This window comes from Choloepus didactylus, chromosome 18 (assembly GCF_015220235.1).
Source record: "Choloepus didactylus isolate mChoDid1 chromosome 18, mChoDid1.pri, whole genome shotgun sequence".
Lineage (NCBI taxonomy): Eukaryota > Metazoa > Chordata > Mammalia > Pilosa > Megalonychidae > Choloepus > Choloepus didactylus.
The window spans coordinates 31,007,188-31,031,037 of record NC_051324.1 but is presented as its reverse complement, the minus strand read 5'-3'; the positions used below and the strand labels follow the sequence as shown (position 1 = coordinate 31,031,037).

Sequence of the window (23,850 nt, the reverse complement as noted above, 5' to 3'; positions counted from 1 at the left end):
ATGAAAATGATCACTTCATTTTTCTTCCTTTGGAAAAAAATGATCAATGAAATAGGTTTAAAACCCTACAGGCCAAGTATATCCTAGTGTCATATAATTGTTCCTTGTTCTCTGTGACAAAGCGAAGACTTCTGTGATGAGTAGAGTTTCACATTGGTCTATAAGTGGATGATGGATGAGTTCTGCTTCAGCACCATTAGCTCAGGGACTAACCTAAGGGTCTCTTAGTCCAGAACTAATTCCCTGCTAATAAAAGCTTTACAAGACTTGATCTTCTCCACAAATATGGCATTAATGTGCACCTTCTTCCTTGGTGGGCTCCTTCTACTCCCACCAAAGGGGACTATTTAAGGATATTTTGTGATTCAGATACTTTGAGGGTAAGAAGGAGCTCAGAACTAACAATTTCCCTAGCAGCTAAAATGAGCCAGGCACTTTATGCCGTTTTGTTTACTCCTCACCATAGAAGATGTGCAGTTGTTAGCTTTGTTTTACAGAGTCTTAAAAACTTAAGGAATTTCCCAGGTTCATAAACACAATAAGCATTGTGGGGAACTGAGTCTTCCATGTTGCCTGAGGCATATCTGGGGTGGTGGCTTAGAACGCTGAGCCGCAGGCCTGCATAGAATGCCATGCAGGCTCGCCCTGTAAAGATGTGTGTCTTGTGACTACCATTGTCTTAAACCTAGATTGTATTCACCTGATGTAAACCTAGATTGTATACACCTGATGTAAACATAGGTATTGTGGGCTCTCCCCCACCTGAGCACCTTTAGCATATATACCTGATCTTCTGAAATAAATAGCTGGAGCAAGGCTGCATTGTCGTCCACTTAGCACGAGATGCAAGTGGGCCCCCTGCTCCCTTAATTCTTAGCTTTGTGTCTGTGTCTCATTCCTGCGTCGCCCTGTCAGCAATAAAGCATATGGGTTTAGATGAGATGGGACAAATTTTTAAAGGCTTCTTTTCCTTTGTATGTGTATTATAATAATATTTATGAAAGAATATTTATAAAATATCTGTAAGTGATTAATCATAATAATAAATATGATTTTTTCAATGAGTCATAATTGTTTCTATGTCTAGTACCATCAGAATGTTTGTGATGCACTCCAGAATCCCTCTGGAAGGAGCTGTCCTCACATCATGAACGCCCAGAGTTGTTAATAAATAAGCAAAAGCATTCTTTCTCATGGAGAATTTTGAGCTTTTCTAGAAGCTTGGCTGTGGACCTGAAATTGGAAGACAAGCAGGGAGTCATCTGTGATGCTCTGCTGATAGCACAGAACAGGTCCTCTCTACACCATTCTCTGAAAGCAGGATGCAGAGGGGCACGACCATGACACCTGCATTGCCTTTACTTTAAAGCAGAAGCTGGCGACCCTGGGTGGCTATGCGGGGGAAGTGAGCATCCTGACCAAGGTCCTTTACCCGAGTCCTGAGAGTGATGTGAGTCCTTAGAGTGATGCAGAGTCCTTAGAGGTTCAGGGTCTCTGATACATTCCCTGGGTCCTATCTTGCAAACACCCAGCAAATGGAAGCCTCATTGTAGTCCCTCGTGATTGTCTTGCTTGGCTTCACATCTTTCCTGAGAGGCCAGCTTAGCTCAACTTTAAATATATTCACAACCTCACAGTATGAGATATTTTCAGAAAACCTCCTCAAGAACAGAGCATTATTTATCCATGGCTTCACCTAGGTCAGGGAAAATAATCACGGCCATGAAGATCATGGAGAAGATCAGTACTATATTAATTGTAAGCCAAATAAAATTTTCTTTTTATGAAAACTAGCTTCTGAGGAACTTTTTCAGGTGAGCGGTTGGATCTTATTGTCATCAAAGGAGACTGAGTCTGGATTCACTTCACCATCCCCAAACCAAGTAACATTGACTGTTAGATAGCATAATTAATTTGTGATAGATACTGAATGCAGAACAATTTAACAGACAAATGTGCTTCCTTTGTTTTAATTGGAGAAAACCCGTATTTGTTGTTTTCATCTTTACAGTCATAAAAATATCTGCCAGGCCTTGACTCAAAAAAACATTCATGACAAAAGACATTAGGAACACTAACTACATCATCATCAGTGAAGCTCAGAATTCCTACATTGAAGAGCATGGGAAGGCAAAAAAAAAATCACCCAATGAAAGAGGATTGCCCAGAAAATCTCTGGATCTGCCTGGACTACTTTCAGACCAACCACTTGGATTCCAGTGGCCTCTCCCTATCTCAGCCTAGGATCCGAGAGAAGAGCTCACCAGCATAGTCTGCAATGCAGACCCAGTAGCCATACGTGCATGAAGAAATGCAGAAAATCAGAACGACTCCTCCAGTTAACGGCCCGCCCCCTGGGTCCCTGAAGATACTTCTTGAAGCTCAGAACCTTTAAATCTAAGAAAGACTTAACTCTGGAGCAAATAGTGACCTGTGTGGCAGAAACCTGTAAGCTTCTCTTTGAAAGGGGCTGTTCTCCCAAGGATGTTGCTGTGCTTGTCAGCACCGCGAGAGAAGTAGAGTATTAAAAGTATGATCTCTTGAGAGCCCTGATGAGAAAAAGTGTAGTGCAGCTCAGTGATGCGTGTGACACGTTCGGTGTTCACATTGTGTTGGACAGCGTCCAGCGATTCTCAGGCCTGGAAAGGAACATCGAGTTGGGGATCCATTAAGGACAACTGAATCAGCTTATCTTACACAACATTATGGTCTGTCTGTCTTCCAGGGCAAAGCAATGGCTCTATGTTCTGTGGCATGGCAACTGTGAGGAAGAACCCAAACCAAAATGCGGTGAGATGATTACAATCTAAATGTGGGTAGTTGAGTCTGATCGTTATTGGCAGAAACTTTTCTTCTGTGGTCAACAGGTCAGCTAGAGAGTTGGACAGAATTGACAGCATTTGGAGCTCCCCGTCTCTGACTTCTTTGCGGGACACTGATTACGTGCTTTAACTTGGCGGGCCTGGGCTGGGGGACCAGATCCACCCCTGGGGAGGGTAGTGGGTACGGGTGAGTGCGCCTTCTACAGCCCCCCGGGCCTGGGAAAGTGAGGCCGGAGGCAGGCCCCATTTCCTCACCCAAAATACACCACTGTTAGGGGAGGCTTGCCGGAGGGAACCGCCTTTTCCCCACCCCCTTATCTTGCCCGGACACTCCCCGTTGCCAGCGCAACTCCCATCACCACCGGTGCGCATACATTGTTGCCGGACACCGTTACGGGAGCAACTCTCGCCCCTTTTCAATCAACCTCCGCGCCCTCTCAGAACCAATCCAAGCCTTTAACCCCTACAGCTACCCCGCCCTCTAAACGCCCGATATAAGCTTGTACTCTCCCCTAATAAACTCTCTTGGTTTCTTCACCCTAAAAGAAGCGTGTCCCGCCTGTTCCTTTCTCGCCGCCCTCCATACTTTGCGCGCCTCCCGCCGGGGACCTGGCCAAGTCCCCTGCCTCGCCCTCGCCTCCGGGAAAGAGCCCCCGCCGCCGGTACCCTCGGAGTAATCCTGGGAGCCTAGGATTTATCAACCGGCCGCCACCCTCCCCCAGACGAGTCAACTGCGACCGCAACTGGCGCCCAACGTGGGGCCCCTGGAATTAAAAGTCCTCTCCACGCAGCGGTCCAGTGAAACCACCCGCTCGCCCGGACGCCTCTCCAGCTCCCCTTCTCCTCGCCTGCAAAGTAAGGGCCGCCTCTCCCTCGCCGCCCCGCGGAGCCGCCCCTCCCTCGCCGCTCCACGTCTGGAGCCGCCTCTCCCACGCCGCTCCGCGCCCGGGCCGCTCTTCCTTTCCCGCATTAACCTAACTCTTGCCCCCGACTACCTTTCGTCTTCTCTTCCTATATCCCCCACATTCCTCCTAACACTCTTCCTCCAGTAGCTTTCCCTCTTCCCCTCCATTACTTTGCTGTGGTCCTCTGTGTCTTTGTTTCTTTGTTTCGCGCGGTGTGCCTCTTTGCAACCGCCCCCCCCCCCCAAACTGCTCTCGCTACTGGAGGCTCCTGCCTTCTATTCTCACCGTCTCCTTCGGCCTCGCTGCCACAGTTTACCTCATTTTCTTTACTCAATAATCAACCCCTCTTTTTTCTCTTTTCTCACTCCGCTATGGGTAATCGTCTATCTGCACGCCAAGCACCCCAAGTTCGCGCTCTGGCGGGTCTCCTAGACACACATCGCTGTAAAGTGTCTGTCCGGCAGCTGCAGGTATACTGGGACCTCCTGCTGCCCTTTAACCCATGGCTCACCACTTGCCATCTTTGGGACCCTGTTACTTATGATCGCCTTATAAATCGGGTCACCAATGCCATGGAACATGAGAGCAAGCACCTTAATAACCGTCCGCTCCTGCCTTCAAGGCTCCCTCCCCCCTGATCGAGGCCCCATTAAATCCAAGGAGGCCCTATCAACCCAGCCAACAGATTCAGACAGCGATACTAATGTAGACCACGATTCGGACACAGAATCCTTAGTCGAGCAAATTAACAACGCGCTCGAAATCGCCCCCCAAAAACAAAGCAATACTAAGCCTCGCCAAGATGGCGAACTTCCTCCTTCTTCTTCCATCGAGGGGAGGAAGTGCTCCGGCAATGACGTCAGCCCTAAGCTGGGCCGGAAACCGCATGCGCTTTACCCTGCCCTTTCACAGGGCGGAGTTAGTCCACCATCTTATGCCTTAGCCACTCCCACCGCGCCGCCGTCTTGCGACGCTTGGGGCCTCCCACTTCCGCCTCCCCCTCCGGCGAGCTCCCCCTCGGAGCCGCTACCGGCAGCTGCCGCCGCTCCTCCCACCCTGCCGACTAACAACCCCTGGCTGCCTTCTACACCTCAAGGCAACCCTTGGGGCAACGCTCCCCCTACCCCCACTCCCGCGCCAAGCCCTCTGCAAGCGCGTCCTCCTTTCTCTCGTGCCTTTCGCTGCTTTCCTCTTAACCTTACCCCCACACCACAGAAACCGTATGACTGGTATCCCATTGACTCTAATACGATTAAGCAGCTTCGCAGGGCCGTCAAGGAGGACGGGTTGGGTAGCCCATACGCTTCCCAAATACTGCAGGATCTCGGCATGGACTTTTGCATCCCCCAAGACTGGGCCTCGCTTGCCCGTTCCATTCTTAACCCCGGCCAGTTTATTGATTGGCGTGCTCACTTCCAGGAGGAAGCAGCTAAGCAAAGTGAGCAAGACGCAGCCACTGGAGTCTATCATCCCCCCGAAGCCTATTTAGGCACGGGAGCGTTTCTAAATGCGTCTGCTTATATTAATGTCCCTGCCACCTTCTGGACTATCCTCAGAGGCATCGCCTTACGCGCGTTTGCCAACTGCTCTGCCCGTCAACCTGACAGCTTTACCAAGCTCCTCCAGGAGCCAAACGAACCTTTCGCCACCTTCGTATCCAGAGTCGAAGAAACCTGCGCTAGAAAAGTTAGCAACCCCCAAGCCCAGCTAGCTCTCACCCGAGAACTCATTCTAGAAGGGGCTAACCCCCCCTGTAAGCAAGCCATTCTCCCCTTGAGGGAAAAAAGTCTAGATGACTGGGTTCTCGCCTGCAGCGCCTTTGACCCAGCTGCCGCGTCCCTAGCCCAGGCTGTCTCTGGCGCTGTCACTGCCGCCTTAGCCGCCACCACCGGTTGTTTTAAGTGCGGGCAGAGCGGTCATTTTGCACGGGAGTGCCCCAATGCAGAAATCAACCGCCTACCTTTCATGCAGCGTAATGGGCGCCCCCCTCCCACTCCTTGCCCACGCTGCCAGCGTGGCTATCACTGGGCGCGCGACTGCAAGAGCAGCCCCAGAGATCTTAGCAAGAATAGCTTAAAAAACCTCTGCTATCCCTGGTGCCCTGATGGCAGTCAGCGCCAGGGCACTGAGCAAGCTTTAAACTCCAAGCGGGGCAAGCCTCAGCCCCGCCCCTAAGAGGCAGCGTGCCGGCCGGTTCTAATAAAACTAATCACTTCACCGGCAGTAAAACGCTTCTCTGGACAGTCCCTATCACCCCAGAAAAGCCTACTCGTAAGTTAAGAATAGAGGGGCAATGGTACACGGGCACGCTCGATTCAGGGGCAGAGGTCTCTTGCATGCCCGCTCAGTATGCCACCATGTGCATGGTTCTCGATGGTCCCTCGGTAGTGGGAGCCACTGGTACCTCCACCTCTCTTCAGGCCATAAGGCCCATTAAGTGGGAGGATGAAGAGGGCCACTCAGGCACCTTCCGCCCGTTATTTCTACACACCATAGACCAAATTTTATGGGGCCGTGACATCCTCGCCGCCTCTGGGGCAGTGCTTACCACGCAGCCCCCCCAATAATGTGCGCCACTGCTCGTTTAACACCTCCAGCGCCCGTTCCTCTGCAGTGGGATACTGAGGAACCTATATGGGTGGAGCAGTGGCCCCTTCCCACGCATAAATTAGTAACACTCCAAGCCCTTGTCCAAGAACAATTGGACGCTGGCCACATAGAGCCTTCTACTAGTCCCTATAATTCGCCAGTGTTTGTTATTCATAAAAAAGCCACAGGGAAATTTAGGCTCCTCAATGATCTGCGGGAAATCAATAAGCATATTCTTCCCATGGGTTCCCCGCAGCCTGGCCTCCCCCATCCGGTAGCCATCCCGGCCCACTATCATGTAGCCACCATTGACATCAAAGACTGTTTCTTTTCCATCCCGCTACATGAGCGAGACCGCCCGCGCTTTGCCTTTACAGTTCCCGTCCCCAATCACGCGGGCGCGGCTAGCAGGTACCAATGGAAAGTCCTCCCTCAAGGGATGCGTAACAGTCCGGCCATCTGCCAAATGTATGTTAATCACGCAGTGGCCCCCCTGCGAAAGCAGGCCATGCTCATCCATTACATGGATGACATCTTGGTGGCCTCTGAGGACGCCGAGGCACTTCCTCTAATCCTCAAAGACCTCACCACTAATTTAGCTGACCTCGGCCTTACGGTTCAGCCCAATAAAGTTCAAATTGTGCCACCATTAGCCTTCTTAGGGTTTAGTATTGATAAAACCATTACCCCGTCCGCTCCCCAGCTGGACATACCGGATCGGGTCACTATCACTGAGCTTCAACAGCTCTGCGGTCAGATCAATTGGCTCCGCTCTGCGTTGCCGATCACCACCGCCCAGCTCCAACCACTTTTTATGCTGCTGAGTGTCCCTGAAGCCCCGCCGCTAGCAATCTCCCGGCGCATTAAGCTCACCCAGGAGGCAAAGGAAGCCATTGCCGCAATTAACAAGGCACTCGCCGCCTGCTGTCTCAACAGGTTCAGCACTAAAGAGGGCAATCTTATAGCACTCATCCTTCCTACGCCCGGCACACCCATGGGCTGCCTGTGGCAGGAAGGCCCTCTACTTTGGGTGCACCCTGCTAAAAGCCGGCTTAGAAAAATTTGCCCCGCCGTGCGGCTCTGGATCAGCCTAGCTTCAGATCTAGTCACCCTGGCTGTTCATGTATTCGGAGAGCCGCCAGAAAAAATTGTTTGGCCCCTAGACGCGGGCCAAACCCGCCTGCTTATACGTGACAACCCGGACATGCAAATCCTTTTAGAAGGATTTCATGGAGAATTCAGCTGCCACTATCCTAGCCATCGGCTGTTACAGGGACTCGCCAAGCTTCCCTTCCGCAGCCCCTTCCATCCTTTCCCCTCCTCTGCACCCATCCCGGGTGCCACTACCGTCTTTACTGACGCCTCCAAAACCCGTTTCGCCTTCCTCTCTTATTCGCAGGACCATCCGGAACCCCGCCTATTCAGTTATGTCAACCTTCATTCAGTCCAAGTGGGGGAAATTCTGGCAGTGTCATACGCGCTAAACGCCCACTGCAACCACCCAGTAAACATTTTCACTGACAGCCTCTACACGTATCAGGTCTGCCGAGTCCTTGCATTTTCCACCTTTTTCCCCGGGAACTCGGCCATCGATAAAGCACTTTCTGACCTCAGAAGCATCTTAGAGCATAGACAGGATCCTTGGTTCGTTAGCCACATTCGTAGTCACTCAGGCCTTCCAGGGCCCTTGGCTAATGGCAACAGTATAGTAGACCAAGCGGTCTCAGCTCAGACTACCCAAGCTATGCTAACTCACACAGCGGCCCCTCCGGGGGACGCTGTTAACCAGGCCAAGTTATTGCATTCCAGGTTTCACTTTTCGGCTACGTCATTGCACCATTTATGTGGCCTCCCCCTAGATACCTGTAAACATCTTGTCCGCAATTGTGCAACTTGTGCGCCCTTTGCGCCGCTTGGCCCCCTGCAACCTCAGGGAGTCAACCCACGAGGCCTAAAACCCAATTCTAGATGGCAAATGGATGTAACTCATGTTCCGTCCTTTGGGCGCCTCAAGTATGTACATGTAATGATTGACACCTTCTCAGCCATGTGTTATGCAGTCCCCCTCGCCGGGGAAACGGCCAAACACTGTATCAAGGCCCTAAGACAGGGAATTCTCTTCATGGGAGTCCCCTGGGACATAAAAACGGACAATGGGCCTGCCTATCGCAGTGCCTCCTTTGCGGCCTTTCTTCAGTTATATAACATCACCCACCATTTCGGCATCCCCTATAATCCACAGGGGCAAGCCATTGTGGAAGCAGTCCATCGCCGCTTAAAAACACAAGTTGAAAAAGAGAGGGCAATGCTCCCCCAGGCAACTCCAGGGGACCTTATCATAGCAGCCCTTATTCACCTTAATCTACTCACATTCAATAAGGAAGGGCTTTCGCCCCTACATAAACATTGGGGGCCCTCGTATAGGCCCACCCAGGCCCCGATGGTCTACTGGAAGGACCCAGAGAATAATGCCTGGAAGGGTCCCTCCCCACTCCTCGCCCAGGGGCGCGGGTTTGCTTGTGTTTTCCCAGATGATGCAGCACAACCAATCTGGATCCCAGGAAGGGGAATCCGGCCCGCCACCAGCAGCCACGCGTCTGACGAGACGAGAACGCCGTCGTCTCCGCAGCATAACGCACCAGATGACAACAGTACACCTGAGCCTGGACCCCAGTCTGGGTGAAACCCCGGAGAAACAAGAAATCAGAGAAATTATACGCCTCTATAAACGGGCAAAAGCCAGCCCCCTGCACCTCCATAACCCTCACCCAAGCATAGCTTCTCTTCTAATAGCCATGTTAACCCTCGCCTCTTCCACCCAGGCCAACTCTCTACACCAACCTTTTAACTGGACAGTCCATATCATAGGGGGAATAGAGAAGGACCTCCTCTATAATGTTACAGCCGAGGCTCCTTCGTTCACTGCCAGCATTTGTGATTTTGTTCAATTCACAGGCTTATACAACGATAATTGGTTACGTAATCAATGTCAAGGCGGCCTCGTTTCTGGTTATTACATGTGTCCCTCCACAGGCAAAGGCTGTGCTGACCCCTCGCATTTTTATTGCCCCTCCTGGGGGTGTGAAACAATGGCCTACGGATGGTCTGAAGCTCCCAATAAAGATCAGCACCTCCAAGTGTCATGGACAAAGCCAAATTGGCGCAATATAACCCTTAAGGTAAAAAACCCCGGCGAAGACAATTGGCTTAGTGGCCGCACATATGGCCTCCGCCTCTACATGGAGGGCTATGATTGGGGTGGTCTTTTCTCTATACAAAAAAGACACCCCACCGCCACCGATCCGAGCGGCGTTGGCCCCAACAAAGTCATTAACCCCCTTTTTCCACAGCCCCCCAGCCGCACCTCAGGTACAAGCAGCGCGACCGGAAGCCGTACCTCAACTGCAAACAATGCATCGCCAACCCCACCACCCCAACCTCTTCTACCCCCCTCTCGCTACTCCTCTCGCTACTCTTCTCCCCTCCTCGGCCTTATCCAAGTGGCCTTCACCTCAGTGAATTCCTCCAACCCCAATCTTACCTCCTCTTGTTGGCTTTGCCTCTCCACCTCCTCCCCCCTGTATGAGCCAGTTGCCTCCAACCTCTCCTTTTCAGAAAACACAGAGGACAGCCCCTCGGAATGCAATTGGAATACCTCTGCCGTCCCCCTAACCTTTCATTCAGTCTCCTTTACAGGAAAGTGCATCCGCCCTCGCTCAAGTAACTCTCCCAACCTCACAGCTTGCGCCGACTACTCATCTCCCAGCAGCTCTGCAAAATTTCTCATTCCTCATAACTCCTCCCAATGGCTCTGCTCCTCTACAGGGCTTACCCCCTGCCTTAACGTGCAAACCCTCAATACAACTAATGAAACTTGCCTCCTAATTGTCCTCATCCCTAGGGTCCTATACCACAGCGAGGAAGACTTCTTCCTCCGCCTGGAAACAACTGCAGCTTCTGCCCCACTGCAAAAGCGAGAGCCCATCACCGTCCTCACGATTGCCTCCCTCCTAGGTCTTGCAGGCGCTGGCACCGGAATCGCTGCATTAGCCAGTCAAGGCTCCGCCCTAACTCACCTCCGGGCGGCTGTTGACGAGGACATTCGTCACCTACAAAACGCTATTTCCCATCTTAAAAATTCTGTCAATTCCCTCTCTGAAGTCGTGCTCCAAAACCGCCGAGGTCTCGACCTTCTCCTCCTCAAAGAAGGAGGCCTCTGCGCCGCCCTAGGAGAAGAGTGCTGTGTATATGCCAATTCCACAGGTCTCGCCAAGGACAGCCTAAAAAAGGTCCGAGAGGGACTGGAACAACGCAAAAGAGACCGTGAAGCCACCAGCTATTGGTCCCACATCTTTACCCCCCTCCTCCCATACCTCCTCCCTCTCCTCGGCCCCCTACTAATGATTATTCTAGCTCTCACCTTAGGACCCTGCATTATCCGCAGAATTGTCCAGCTTGTAAGGAAACAAACGGATGCTATTTTTTCCTCGTTCGTGCAAGTCCAGTACCAGCGACTCGCCACCTCTGACGCTCCCTACTCCGAGATGACAACCAACCCTCCGCGACCTCGCCGCCACCGGTCAACCCGCCGACCGCGAGGCCCTTCTCGATCGCCTGAACATCGCACCAACCTCGAGCTCCAGCTTCTCTGAACCTCCAACTTTAAACCCCCCACCCTCGTCCATCCCGCAAGCAGCAAGGCCCCTGTCAAGCGCCCGGGCGCCACACCAACGCCGAGCTCCAGCCTCGCTGAGCCACCGTCAACCCCTTTTCCCCTCCCCGACCTCCCCCTTCCCTCATCCCTTAGCGGACCTCTCCGGTAAGCTTCTTCCTTTAATTAGAAAAGAAGGGGGAAATGCGGGACACTGATTACGTGCTTTAACTTGGCGGGCCTGGGCTGGGGGACCGGATCCACCCCTGGGGAGGGTAGTGGGTACGGGTGAGTGCGCCTTCTACAGCCCCCCGGGCCTGGGAAAGTGAGGCCGGAGGCAGGCCCCATTTCCTCACCCAAAATACACCACTGTTAGGGGAGGCTTGCCGGAGGGAACCGCCTTTTCCCCACCCCCTTATCTTGCCCGGACACTCCCCGTTGCCAGCGCAACTCCCATCACCACCGGTGCGCATACATTGTTGCCGGACACCGTTACGGGAGCAACTCTCGCCCCTTTTCAATCAACCTCCGCGCCCTCTCAGAACCAATCCAAGCCTTTAACCCCTACAGCTACCCCGCCCTCTAAACGCCCGATATAAGCTTGTACTCTCCCCTAATAAACTCTCTTGGTTTCTTCACCCTAAAAGAAGCGTGTCCCGCCTGTTCCTTTCTCGCCGCCCTCCATACTTTGCGTGCCTCCCGCCGGGGACCTGGCCAAGTACCCCGCCTCGCCCTCGCCTCCGGGAAAGAGCCCCCGCCGCCGGTACCCTCGGAGTAATCCTGGGAGCCTAGGATTTATCAACCGGCCGCCACCCTCCCCCAGACGAGTCAACTGCGACCGCACTTCTTCCTTTCAGGGATTTCTCCCCCACCTCTCTCCAGTCACTGTGGTTGCCCAAATTCTGTCCCCTGATTCTTCCAGCCAAAAAAGATTGTGGTTTTCTACAGGAGTTTTAGCAGCTCTGCACAGCACAGACTGTGGCCTGTCCTCGGGCTAAAAGCCTTAAAAATAGGAAACTCATCCTGGGGCCTTTCCTCTTCCAAGTCTAGATTACGCTCAGTGCCCTCATGTGTTTTTAAAATTTTGTCCAGGGTTTTTGGTTATCTGCATACAGGTGGTTTGGTAGGCGCTAACTTGGCCATACCAGAAGTGGAACATTTTTCTAAATTCTTGATATTTACTTTTGCTATCCTGATTCAGAACTTGGGTGATTCCCAAGATAATTCAGTCACTGACTGAATGGTCACTGACCAAATGGTTAAGTGGTTCTTAACCATTTAGAGAGATCAGACACACTGGAATGATTATTTAGTCCTTTAAAATTGTAATCTCTAATTTTTGTTCTCACAAAGTCCCAGACCAAGACTTAATTGTGATAGTAAACATTAATTGTCACTTAACAAAGCAATAAATTTTTAACTGTCTTCTATAGTTTTCATTGAGAGATAGTATTAGAGACTAAAATCTGGTTCTAAGGGTGTGTTTCAGTCCTAAGTGAACAGAACTAGGAAAGATATAGTCTTTAAAAATCAAAGAGTTTATATTACAACTCCTCGGCTTAGCTCTACTTAGTGCTCTAAAACGTATCTATTTAAATTGACAATCTTTCCTGAATTGTATTTTTTCCCTTTAGTTTTGTAATTTGGTGCACCATACAATTATCTTTCTAATTGAAAATACTGATACTTAACAAGTAAGTAATTATAATTGCAATTATTTGTTTTTCTGTCTACACAAATACTAACAAAATATTCAGAAGGTGCCACAAAATACATGAGAGAAACACTGGCAAAACTAAAGGAAGCAATTGATGTTTCCACAATAATTGTGGGAGACTTCAACACATCACTCTCTCCTATAGATAGATCAACCAGACAGAAGACCAGTAAGGAAACTGAAAACCTAAACAATCTGATAAATGAATTAGATTTAACAGACATATACAGGACATTACATCCCAAATCACCAGGATACACATACTTTTCTAGTGCTCACGGAACTTTCTCCAGAATAGATCATATGCTGGGACATAAAACAAGCCTCAATAAATTTAAAAAGATTGAAATTATTCAAAGCACATTCTCTGACCACAATGGAATACAATTAGAAGTCAATAACCATCAGAGACTTAGAAAATTCACAAATACCTGGAGGTTAAACAACACACTCCTGAACAATCAGTGGGTTAAAGAAGAAATAGCAAGAGAAATTGCTAAATATATAGAGACGAATGAAAATGAGAACACAACATACCAAAACCTATGGGATGCAGCAAAAGCAGTGCTAAGGGGGAAATTTATAGCACTAAATGCATATATTAAAAAGGAAGAAAGAGCCAAAATCAAAGAACTAATGGATCAACTGAAGAAGCTAGAAAATGAACAGCAAACCAATCCTAAACCAAGTACAAGAAAAGAAATAACAAGGATTAAAGCAGAAATAAATGACATAGAGAACAAAAAAACAATAGAAAGGATAAATATCACCAAAAGTTGGTTCTTTGAGAAGATCAACAAGATTGACAAGCCCCTAGCTAGACTGACAAAATCAAAAAGAGAGAAGACCCATATAAACAAAATAATGAATGAAAAAGGTGACATAACTGCAGATCCTGAAGAAATTAAAAAAATTATAAGAGGATATTATGAACAACTGTATGGCAACAAACTGGATAATGTAGAAGAAATGGACAATTTCCTGGAAACATATGAACAACCTAGACTGACCAGAGAAGAAACAGAAGACCTCAACCAACCCATCACAAGCAAAGAGATCCAATCAGTCATCAAAAATCTTCCCACAAATAAATGCCCAGGGCCAGATGGCTTCACAGGGGAATTCTACCAACCTTTCCAGAAAGAACTGACACCAATCTTACTCAAACTCTTTCAAAACATTGAAGAAAATGGAACACTACCTAACTCATTTTATGAAGCTAACATCAATCTAATACCAAAACCAGGCAAAGATGCTACAAAAAAGGAAAACTACCAGCCAATCTCCCTAATGAATATAGATGCAAAAATCCTCAACAAAATACTTGCAAATCGAATCCAAAGACACGTTAAAAAAATCATACACCATGACCAAGTGGGGTTCATTCCAGGCATGCAAGGATGGTTCAACATAAGAAAAACAATCAATGTATTACAACACATTAAAAACTCGAAAGGGAAAAATCAATTGATCATCTCAATAGATGCTGAAAAAGCATTTGACAAAATCCAACATCCCTTTTTGATAAAAACACTTCAAAAGGTAGGAATTGAAGGAAACTTCCTCAACATGATAAAGAGCATATATGAAAAACCCACAGCCAGCATAGTACTCAATGGTGAGAGACTGAAAGCCTTCCCCCTAAGATCAGGAACAAGACAAGGATGCCTGCTGTCACCACTGTTATTCAACATTGTGCTGGAAGTGCTAGCCAGGGCAATCCGGCAAGACAAAGAAATAAAAGGCATCCAAATTGGAAAAGAAGAAGTAAAACTGTCATTGTTTGCAGATGATATGATCTTATATCTAGAAAACCCTGAGAAATCGACGATACAGCTACTAGAGCTAATAAACAAATTTAGCAAAGTAGCGGGATACAAGATTAATGCACATAAGTCAGTAATGTTTCTATATGCTAGAAATGAACAAACTGAAGAGACACAAGAAAAAGATACCATTTTCAATAGCAAGTAAAAAAATCAAGTACCTAGGAATCAACTTAACCAAAGATGTAAAAGACCTATACAAAGAAAACTACATAACTCTACTAAAAGAAATAGAAGGGGACCTTAAAAGATGGAAAAATATTCCATGTTCATGGATAGGAAGGCTAAATGTCATTAAGATGTCAATTCTACCCAAACTCATCTACAGATTCAATGCAATCCCAATCAAAATTCCAACAACCTACTTTGCAGACTTGGAAAAGCTAGTTATCAAATTTATTTGGAAAGGGAAGATGCCTCGAATTGCTAAAGACACTCTAAAAAAGAAAAACGAAGTGGGAGGACTTACACTCCCTGACTTTGAAGCTTATTATAAAGCCACAGTTGCCAAAACAGCATGGTACTGGCACAAAGATAGACATATAGATCAATGGAATCGAATTGAGAATCCAGAGATAGACCCTCAGATCTATGGCCGACTGATCTTTGATAAGGCCCCCAAAGTCACTGAACTGAGTCATAATGGTCTTTTCAACAAATGGGGCTGGGAGAGTTGAATATCCATATCCAAAAGAATGAAATAGGACCCCTACCTCACACCCTACACAAAAATTAACTCAAAATGGACAAAAGATCTCAATATAAAAGAAAGTACCATAAAACTCCTAGAAGATAATGTAGGAAAACATCTTCAAGACCTTGTATTAGGCAGCCACTTCCTAGACTTTACACCTAAAGCACGAGCAACAAAAGAAAAAATAGATAAATGGGAACTCCTCAAGCTTAGAAGTTTCTGCACCTCAAAGGAATTTCTCAAAAAGGTAAAGAGGCAGCCAACTCAATGGGAAAAAATTTTTGGAAACCACGTATCTGACAAAAGACTGATATCTTGCATATACAAAGAAATCCTACAACTCAATGACAATAGTACAGACAGCCCAATTATAAAATGGGCAAAAGATATGAAAAGACAGTTCTCTGAAGAGGAAATACAAATGGCCAAGAAACACATGAAAAAATGTTCAGCTTCACTAGCTATTAGAGAGATGCAAATTAAGACCACAATGAGATACCATCTAACACTGGTTAGAATGGCTGCCATTAAACAAACAGGAAACTACAAATGCTGGAGGGGATGTGGAGAAATTGGAACTCTTATTCACTGTTGGTGGGACTGTATAATGGTTCAGCCACTCTGGAAGTCAGTCTGGCAGTTCCTTAGAAAACTAGATATAGAGTTACCATTCGATCCAGCGATTGCACTTCTCGGTATATACCCGGAAGATCGGAAAGCAGTGACACAAACAGATATCTGCACGCCAATGTTCATAGCAGCATTATTCACAATTGCCAAGAGATGGAAACAACCCAAATGTCCTTCAACAGATGAGTGGATAAATAAAATGTGGTATATACACACGATGGAATACTACGCGGCAGTAAGAAGGAACGATCTCGTGAAACATATGACAACATGGATGAACCTTGAAGACATAATGCTGAGTGAAATAAGCCAGGCACAAAAAGAGAAATATTATATGCTACCACTAATTTGAACTTTGAAAAATGTAAAACAAATGGTTTATAATGTAGAATGTAGGGGAACTAGCAGTAGACAGCAATTAAGGAAGGGGGAACAATAATCCAAGAAGAACAGATAAGCTATTTAATGTTCTGGGGATGCCCAGAAATGAATATGGTCTGTTAATTTCTGATGGATATAGTAGGAACAAGTTCACAGAAATGTTGCTATATTATGTAACTTTCTTGGGGTAAAGTAGGAACATGTTGGAAGTTAAGCAGTTATCTTAGGTTAGTTGTCTTTTTCTTACTCCCTTGTTATGGTCTCTTTGAAATGTTCTTTTATTGTATGTTTGTTTTCTTTTTAACTTTTTTTTTCATACAGTTTATTTAAAAAAGAAAGGAAAGTTTAAAAAAAAAAAAAAGAAAAACAAGAAAAAAAAAAAGATGTAGTGCCCCCTTGAGGAGCCTGTGGAGAATGCAGGGGTATTCGCCTACCCCACCTCCATGGTTGCTAACATGACCACAGACATAGGGGACTGGTGGTTTGATGGGTTGAGCCCTCTACCATAAGTTTTACCCTTGGGAAGACGGTTGCTGCAAAGGAGAGGCTAGGCCTCCCTATATTTGTGCCTAAGAGTCTCCTCCTGAATGCCTCTTTGTTGCTCACATGTGGCCCTCTCTCTCTAGCTAAGCCAACTTGAAAGGTGAAATCACTGCCCTCCCCCCTACGTGGGATCAGACACCCAGGGGAGTGAATCTCCCTGGCAACGTGGAATATGACTCCCGGGGAGGAATGTAGACCCGGCATTGTGGGACGGAGAACATCTTCTTGACCAAAAGGGGGATGTGAAAGGAAATGAAATAAGCTTCAGTGGCAGAGAGATTCCAAAAGGAGCCGAGAGGTCACTCTGGTGGGCACTCTTACGCACACTTTAGACAACCCTTTTTAGGTTCTAAAGAATTGGGGTAGCTGGTGGTGGATACCTGAAACTATCAAACTGCAACCCGGAACCCATGAATCTCGAAGACAGTTGTATAAAAATGTAGCTTATGAGGGGTGACAATGGGATTGGGAAAGCCATAAGGACCACACTCCACTTTGTCTAGTTTATGGATGGATGTGTAGAAAAATAGGGGAAGGAAACAAACAGACAAAGGTACCCAGTGTTCTTTTTTACTTCAATTGCTCTTTTTCACTCTAATTATTATTCTTGTTATTTTTGTGTGTGTGCTAATGAAGGTGTCAGGGATTGATTTAGGTGATGAATGTACAACTATGTAATGGTACTGTAAACAATCGAAAGTACGATTTGTTTTGTATGACTGCGTGGTATGTGAATATATCTCAATAAAATGATGATTTAAAAAAAATATTCAGATGACAAACAGAAATTTAAAATATTACATGACTCATAGTCCATTTATTAATAATTCTATTCTGCTACTTTCCCCCCATGTTGTCAGTTTTGAATGTCTCTGGGCTGCCTTTCTCCCATCTGTGCTTACTCACGGAATTCTAGTATCTTTCTTCAAAATTGTAGGTTCTTCTAACTTGAGCAAAACAAGACATAGCGGCAAAATGAGGAGAAAATGTTCCTTCTTTCTTGCTGGCTGTATTATATCAGATACAACTCAGCATCAAAAAGCTATCTTTGTAAATGTTTTTTACTAATAAATTAGCCTTGTAAGATCCCTGGATTTCAGAGTTGTTGCTATATCCTGGGAAAGTAATCTTTCAAAAGTCTAATTCTTGCCTAACGTATTATTTAATAATTTGTTGTCCTGGTAATGATATTTAAAACAATGCCATTTTCAAAATTATACAAACACTTACGAGTTTTTCGTTCAGCCCAAAGAGGATTGATAATGCATCATTCTTTTTCCATATGAATGAGTAAAGCTTTAGCTTATATCTCTGCTGCATTTCTCTTTTAAGTAAAAAAAATGGAAAGTTTGTGTGTCCTTAAACTGAAAAATGGTGCTGTAAAATTAATGGTTAAATGGGGGAAAGTGGGAAGACTGAGGCCAGGGACTCCATGAGAGGCCAAATATGAGGCAGCAAAAGGTTATGGTTTTGAGGAGGAAGACCACGGAGATGAAGGGCCATTCTCATCACATCATAAGGGTACCTGCTATCAAGAGGGCTTATTACTAATGTTACCCTTGATCCCCTGACTGAGATAATGTTTGCCAGGTTTATCCACCATAAAGTTATTACCCCCACCCCCATCCCCCTTTCCATGCTCTTTGGCAAGTGTCTAAGTGCAGCACACATCCAAGGGGTGGGGAATGAAGCTCCACCTCCTTGAAAGGGGAATTCTACATAAATTATTTGGAATTCTTTGATCTGAGAGACTTGTCTTTTCTCCCGCATCAGTTTATTGATTTATTCATTTATTTATATGTATGATTTATTCATTTATTTATATGTATGGACTCATGCTTTGGGTTTTAATCCAATAGCACATTATTTATTCTACTGCTCTTTTTAGGTGGCTTCTGTGTCCCTTTGACACACCCCCATCCTTTTATTTTGTGAATGCATCCTTAGTTTCAGGCACTACAACATGCTCCAGGCCTGTCTCGGATATCCCCTGCCCCAGGACTGGTTTTGGCCACTTCTCTAAGGTTCTCAGGTTCCTTTTATTGGAAAATGGTATTAGAAACTAAGATCTGGATTCTGTGTGTGCTCTTTGCTATTTGTTTGATTTTTTGATTTGTTGATGTTGACTGTTGCACCTTTTGCCAGGTGTCAGTGTGTGTGGCTGCACCGTCCACTATGGTAGCTATTAGCCATGTGTGGCTAATGAGTCCCTGCAATGTGGCCAGTCCAAAGTGAGATGGGCTGTAAGTGTAAAATACACACCAGATTTCAAAAGCTTAGTATGAAAACAGGAATGAAAATATCACATAAATAATTTTTATGTTGATTATACATTGAAATAATAATGTTTTGGAAATATTGGGTTAGATAAAATATTAAGGGTAAGTTTGCCTGCTTTTTTACTTTTTTAAAATGTGGTTATTAGAAAAGTTAAAATTTCTTACCTAGCTCACTTTATGTTTCTATTGGGCAGCACTGGTATATGGATCATTAAAATAAAAGGAATCTGCTCATTGTTAGACTAGAGCAGTGTTCATAATAAGAGAAGAAGGGGGAGGAAGAGAGGGGATTTGCTTGTCAGGGGACATAATATCTGGAGATATTTCTGATTGTCACAGCTTAGGGAGAGCATGTTGATAGTATCTAATAGTTAATTCCCAACTCATTTTATGAGGCTGCTATAACCCAGACACCAACATCTGTGAAGGATAATAAGAGAAATTAAATTTTTCAAGGTAATCTCACTCATGATCCTAAATACAAAATCTTAAACAAGATATTAGCAAATCAAATTCAGTAATAAGAAATGATGACATCTCATAACCAAGTTGTGTTTGTTCCAGGAATGCAAGGTTAATTTACTATAAGAATATCACTTAATATAATGCATAATATAAACATATTAAAGTAGAAAATATGATCACCCCCATTGTTGCTGGTCTCCCCTGGAAGCCAACTGCTGGGGTCAGGGTCACCCGGCTTCCAGCTGAGGGGGAGAGACAAGTTTGTGCTGCGGGAGGATGGGGTATTTATACAACCCAGCACTCTGCCACTGAGAGTTCCTGCCCTGAAGAGTAGCTGGGGATGCTTGTTCCCAATTTCTGGGTTTAAGGTATGGTCAGGCTGTAACATTGGAAGTAACTTCTCTCCGGGGTGCAGAATGGAAACCTACTGAAGTACCTGCACAAAAAGAAAAGGAGAGTGGTAGGCCAGGCCTGGAAGATGGCTGCTGAGCATGTCCGTGACTTCCCCAGCAGAACCATAGAAACTAAATGTCACAGTCGCTTGATCTCCCAATGCTTTGCCCATCACCCTGTGCCACTCCTGATGATAATTTGTGTGATGTGATGCCACAGGATGTGTTTGTGTGTGTGTAAAACTATTAACAAATAGCCTGAAAGAATTCCAGCCATAGTCATGACAGCTAGTGCTGCTGGGGAGAGGAGAGAGAAATTGGATGGGAAAGAGAAGAAAGAGGAATTTGAATTAGTTGCATTTTATTTCTTTTATTTAAAAAAAAAGCTTCCAGCAAATATGACAAAATGTTAACACTTATAATCCCCAATGGCAACAGTTTATTATATTATTTTTGTATTTTTTATATTTTTTACAATTTTATCCTGTCCCCACCTCCACACATGCCCACCCATTATTCATTATGATCATGAGGGATTTATCCCAGGTTCCAGGTTGATTTAAAACTGAGAAAGTAACTCATTAAACCATTCCATGAAAAAGTAAATACACACACAAATATGGCAAATCACCTCAGAAAATACTCAAAAAATTTTAAATGTACAGAATACAAAAATAACAAAAAGTAAAAACATTTTTTTTCACCCTGGCAACCTTTTGCCTTCTCTCAGAGTCAAACCACTGTTAGCAGTTTTTTAGTATATTTCCAAAGACATACTATGCATTTACGAGCACATACCTATATTTATTCTATAAGCATAAGATAGGCATTTTTCTGCACCTTGCTTTTTCACCCTACAATATATCTTAAACATAGTCTCACATCAGTGCATATAGAGAGCCCACTTTTTGTTTTGTTTTGTTTTGTTTTTTTGGCTTCATGGTGTTACAATGTGTTGACATGCCATCAGTTTATTAGTTGATTCCTTTTGAATGATTAGTTACTCTTTTGCAGTCTTCTGTTATTAGATGTAAAGTGGCATTCAATTTACCTGTGTAGAATATGCATATAAAGTAAATTCCTAAAAGAGGAATTCCTGGATAAAGAGAAATGTGCACTGAAAATTTTGATAGCTACTGCCAGATTGTTCTCCACAGAAGTCGTATTAATTTACAGAAATCTAAGTGCCTTTACTCCTGCTAAACAGTATGTTATCAAACTTACTGATCTTGTCAATCTAAGTAAAAAAAGTATCTTATTTTTAATTAATACTTCTATCATGAGTAAAGTTTCCTTATAGTTTTCTTCATATAGAAGTTGCACATTTCTTCTTACAGTTGTTCTTAATTTTTTAATCTTTATTTGTTGGAATTTCAAAAACATTTTTTTCTTCTATTACATCTTCTAACTAGATGCAGTTTGCATATATGAAGGCTAACAACTTAGGGCAATTAGAAAATAAATGTTAATTTTGACTTAACCTTATGTTTTACTGATTCATTTGTTCACCATTCCTTCTTGATCCCACTACTTTCTTTTCAGTTCGTTTTTCCCTTGCTGGAGTGCATTTTTCAGTGACTTTTTTCAGAGACAGGCTATGAGTGATTGGAAAAAAAAAAACAAAACTCACGTTGTCACAAGTCTGAACATGTCCTTAATCCTGAATAATCAGGGAGAGAAGTCTAGGTTCACAGTTTTCCACAGCAGTTGAAACACACTGCCCATTTTTTCTTGTTGCATTCAGTTTTGCTAATGAAGTATCTACTGTCAAATTCATTCTTGTTTTTGTAGATTATCTGAACTTTTTTCTCTTTAAGATTAAAAAAAAGAAACTTTAATGTTCTGAATCTTGAGCATAATGTGTTACGTGTTTGACTTATGTATTTTACCCACTATTCTGGAAACTCTTTTAGTTTTAGTTTGAGGAGGTATAGTGGTGGTTCTCAACAGGGGGAAATTTGCTGCCCGATCCATCCACCCCACTTCCCGCAGATATTTGACAAAGTTGGGAGATGTTTTTGGTTGTGTCACAACTGGGTGGAGTGGGGGGAGGATCTTTACTACCGACATCCAGAGGGTAGAGTCCAGAGATGCTGCTTAAAGTGGGGTCCCTTTCCCTGGATCCCAAAACATCTGCAAAGCAACAGTGTTGTGTAGACAGCATTGGGCCATGAGGAGAGGGGAGTGAAACTGGGCCTGTACCAGTTAAAAGAAGCAAAACTTTACTGCTTAAGGGAGGCAAAGCTGCAGTTGCACGCATCAGCCAAGCATAACCCTTTTAGCAATAACTCCTCCAAGTCCAAGTAAAACTTTTTGTAACCCTTTAATAATCAATAGCTGCTCCAGTTCCAAGTGAAACTCTGTGAAATTGTTTTTGTGAAATTGTTTTTTATGATCAATAACTGCTCCAGCTCCAAGTAAAACTCTTTGTAAAATTGTTTTTTGTGATCAAGAGCTAACTGCCAACTCTGCTTCTGTTAGACTAGCTTGCTTGCATTTTTAAGATACGGTTTCTGTCTATGTAAGGCACCGGCGCACACAGGTCGGGGCTGCTGCTTACTGAACTCGCTGCACGGAGTGACAGGCAGCAGTCGCCAGCCGGCTAAACAAAAGGCTCCTTAAATTCTGTTTGGCTGTCTCGTACTTTAACTCGCGGGCTCCGTAACATTTGGAGGCCCCAGCGAGATCTCCTTGGTGTTTGCTGAGGCTCATCACTCAAGACAAAGGTCTGACTACCGGCCCTCCCCCAGGGGGGTGCGCTGAGAGACGTTCCTCAGCCTCGGTGGAGAACCAGGTGGTCAAGCCTCGAAATTCAAAAATCCACCTCTGGAGCCATCTGGACGTGGGCCCACAACGGTAAGAGATCTCTAATCTGGTCTGGTGGGGTACCCCTTTAGGGTCTTTAGGAGGGCTGGACGCAGCCATAACTCCAAGACCCAGCCTCGGACCACGACGGTGACTGGTGGCCTCTGGTTCAGGTTCTGGTTAGTCTCTGTTTTGTGTTTTGTTGTTAGTGTCTTTGTTCTGTTCTGTTTCTGTTTTGTCAACCATCAGTCCCACAATGGGTCAGTCTCTGTCTGCTTCTGCTTGCTCTTCGTTGCAGTGTTTCTTAAAAAATTTTCAGAACTTCCACCGATGAGCTGCAGGGTCGGGGGCTACGGTCAACCCAGGAACTCTTTGGGCCCTTTGCAAATTCAAATGGCCAGCCTTTCCAAATTCTAATTGGCCCCCCGAGGACACTCTAAATTTGCTAATTACCTTTCAGGTTCAAAGAGTCATTTACAGGAGTGCAGGACACCCGGATCAGATTCCCTATATTGAAACCTGGATCGGCATCCTCACTGACTGCCCCAAATGGCTTAATCATTTTCCTGCATATTGCTGTCCACAGGCTCCAGGAGGGCTGGGGTGGGGGTAAACAGGCCCTTTGTCTGGAGGCAGCGGCACGTGGCTACAGACTTGAGTGTTGCCTTCCTGCTGCTGGGCCAGGCGGGCAAGCCTATCCCCACAGTTTGAGCTCTGGTAAACAAGTGCTGGAGTGGTGAGCAGGTGCCAAAACCTGCCTCTGGCCAGGGCGCAGGCTTTCCCCTGTGAAACGGGCCACCAGTGAATTATTTGTCAATGATCAGCAGTCACCAGCTGGACACTGACTGGAGAGAGCAGAGACGGGTCCCCAAGTATGTGAGCCAGAGAGTGGTCCCCAGCATCCTTTGTTTTTGATATTTCTGTTCCATCATGAGTCACAGGACATCTGTCTGCTTGTACATCCAGGGATGTCCAGGAGCCAGTGTGTTCCCAGATCCTGGAGACATGCCAGCCCCCTGGGAGGTGGTGCTGACTGCTGGCCTGGTGCTTAAAAAGTGGCTCATCTTTTCTTAGTGACACCACTTGCTTTTCATCTTGTAGCCTCTGACCTCAGAGGATCCTTTTGTACTTTCTAGAAACGGCAGACCACT

At 45.7% G+C, this 23,850-nt stretch overlaps 1 pseudogene; it reads left to right on the top strand.

Moving 5' to 3' along the window:
* The first annotated feature begins 1,110 nt into the window (after nucleotides 1-1,110).
* On the top strand, nucleotides 1,111-23,116 carry LOC119514717 (annotated as a pseudogene).
* Nucleotides 23,117-23,850: the final 734 nt, after the last annotated feature.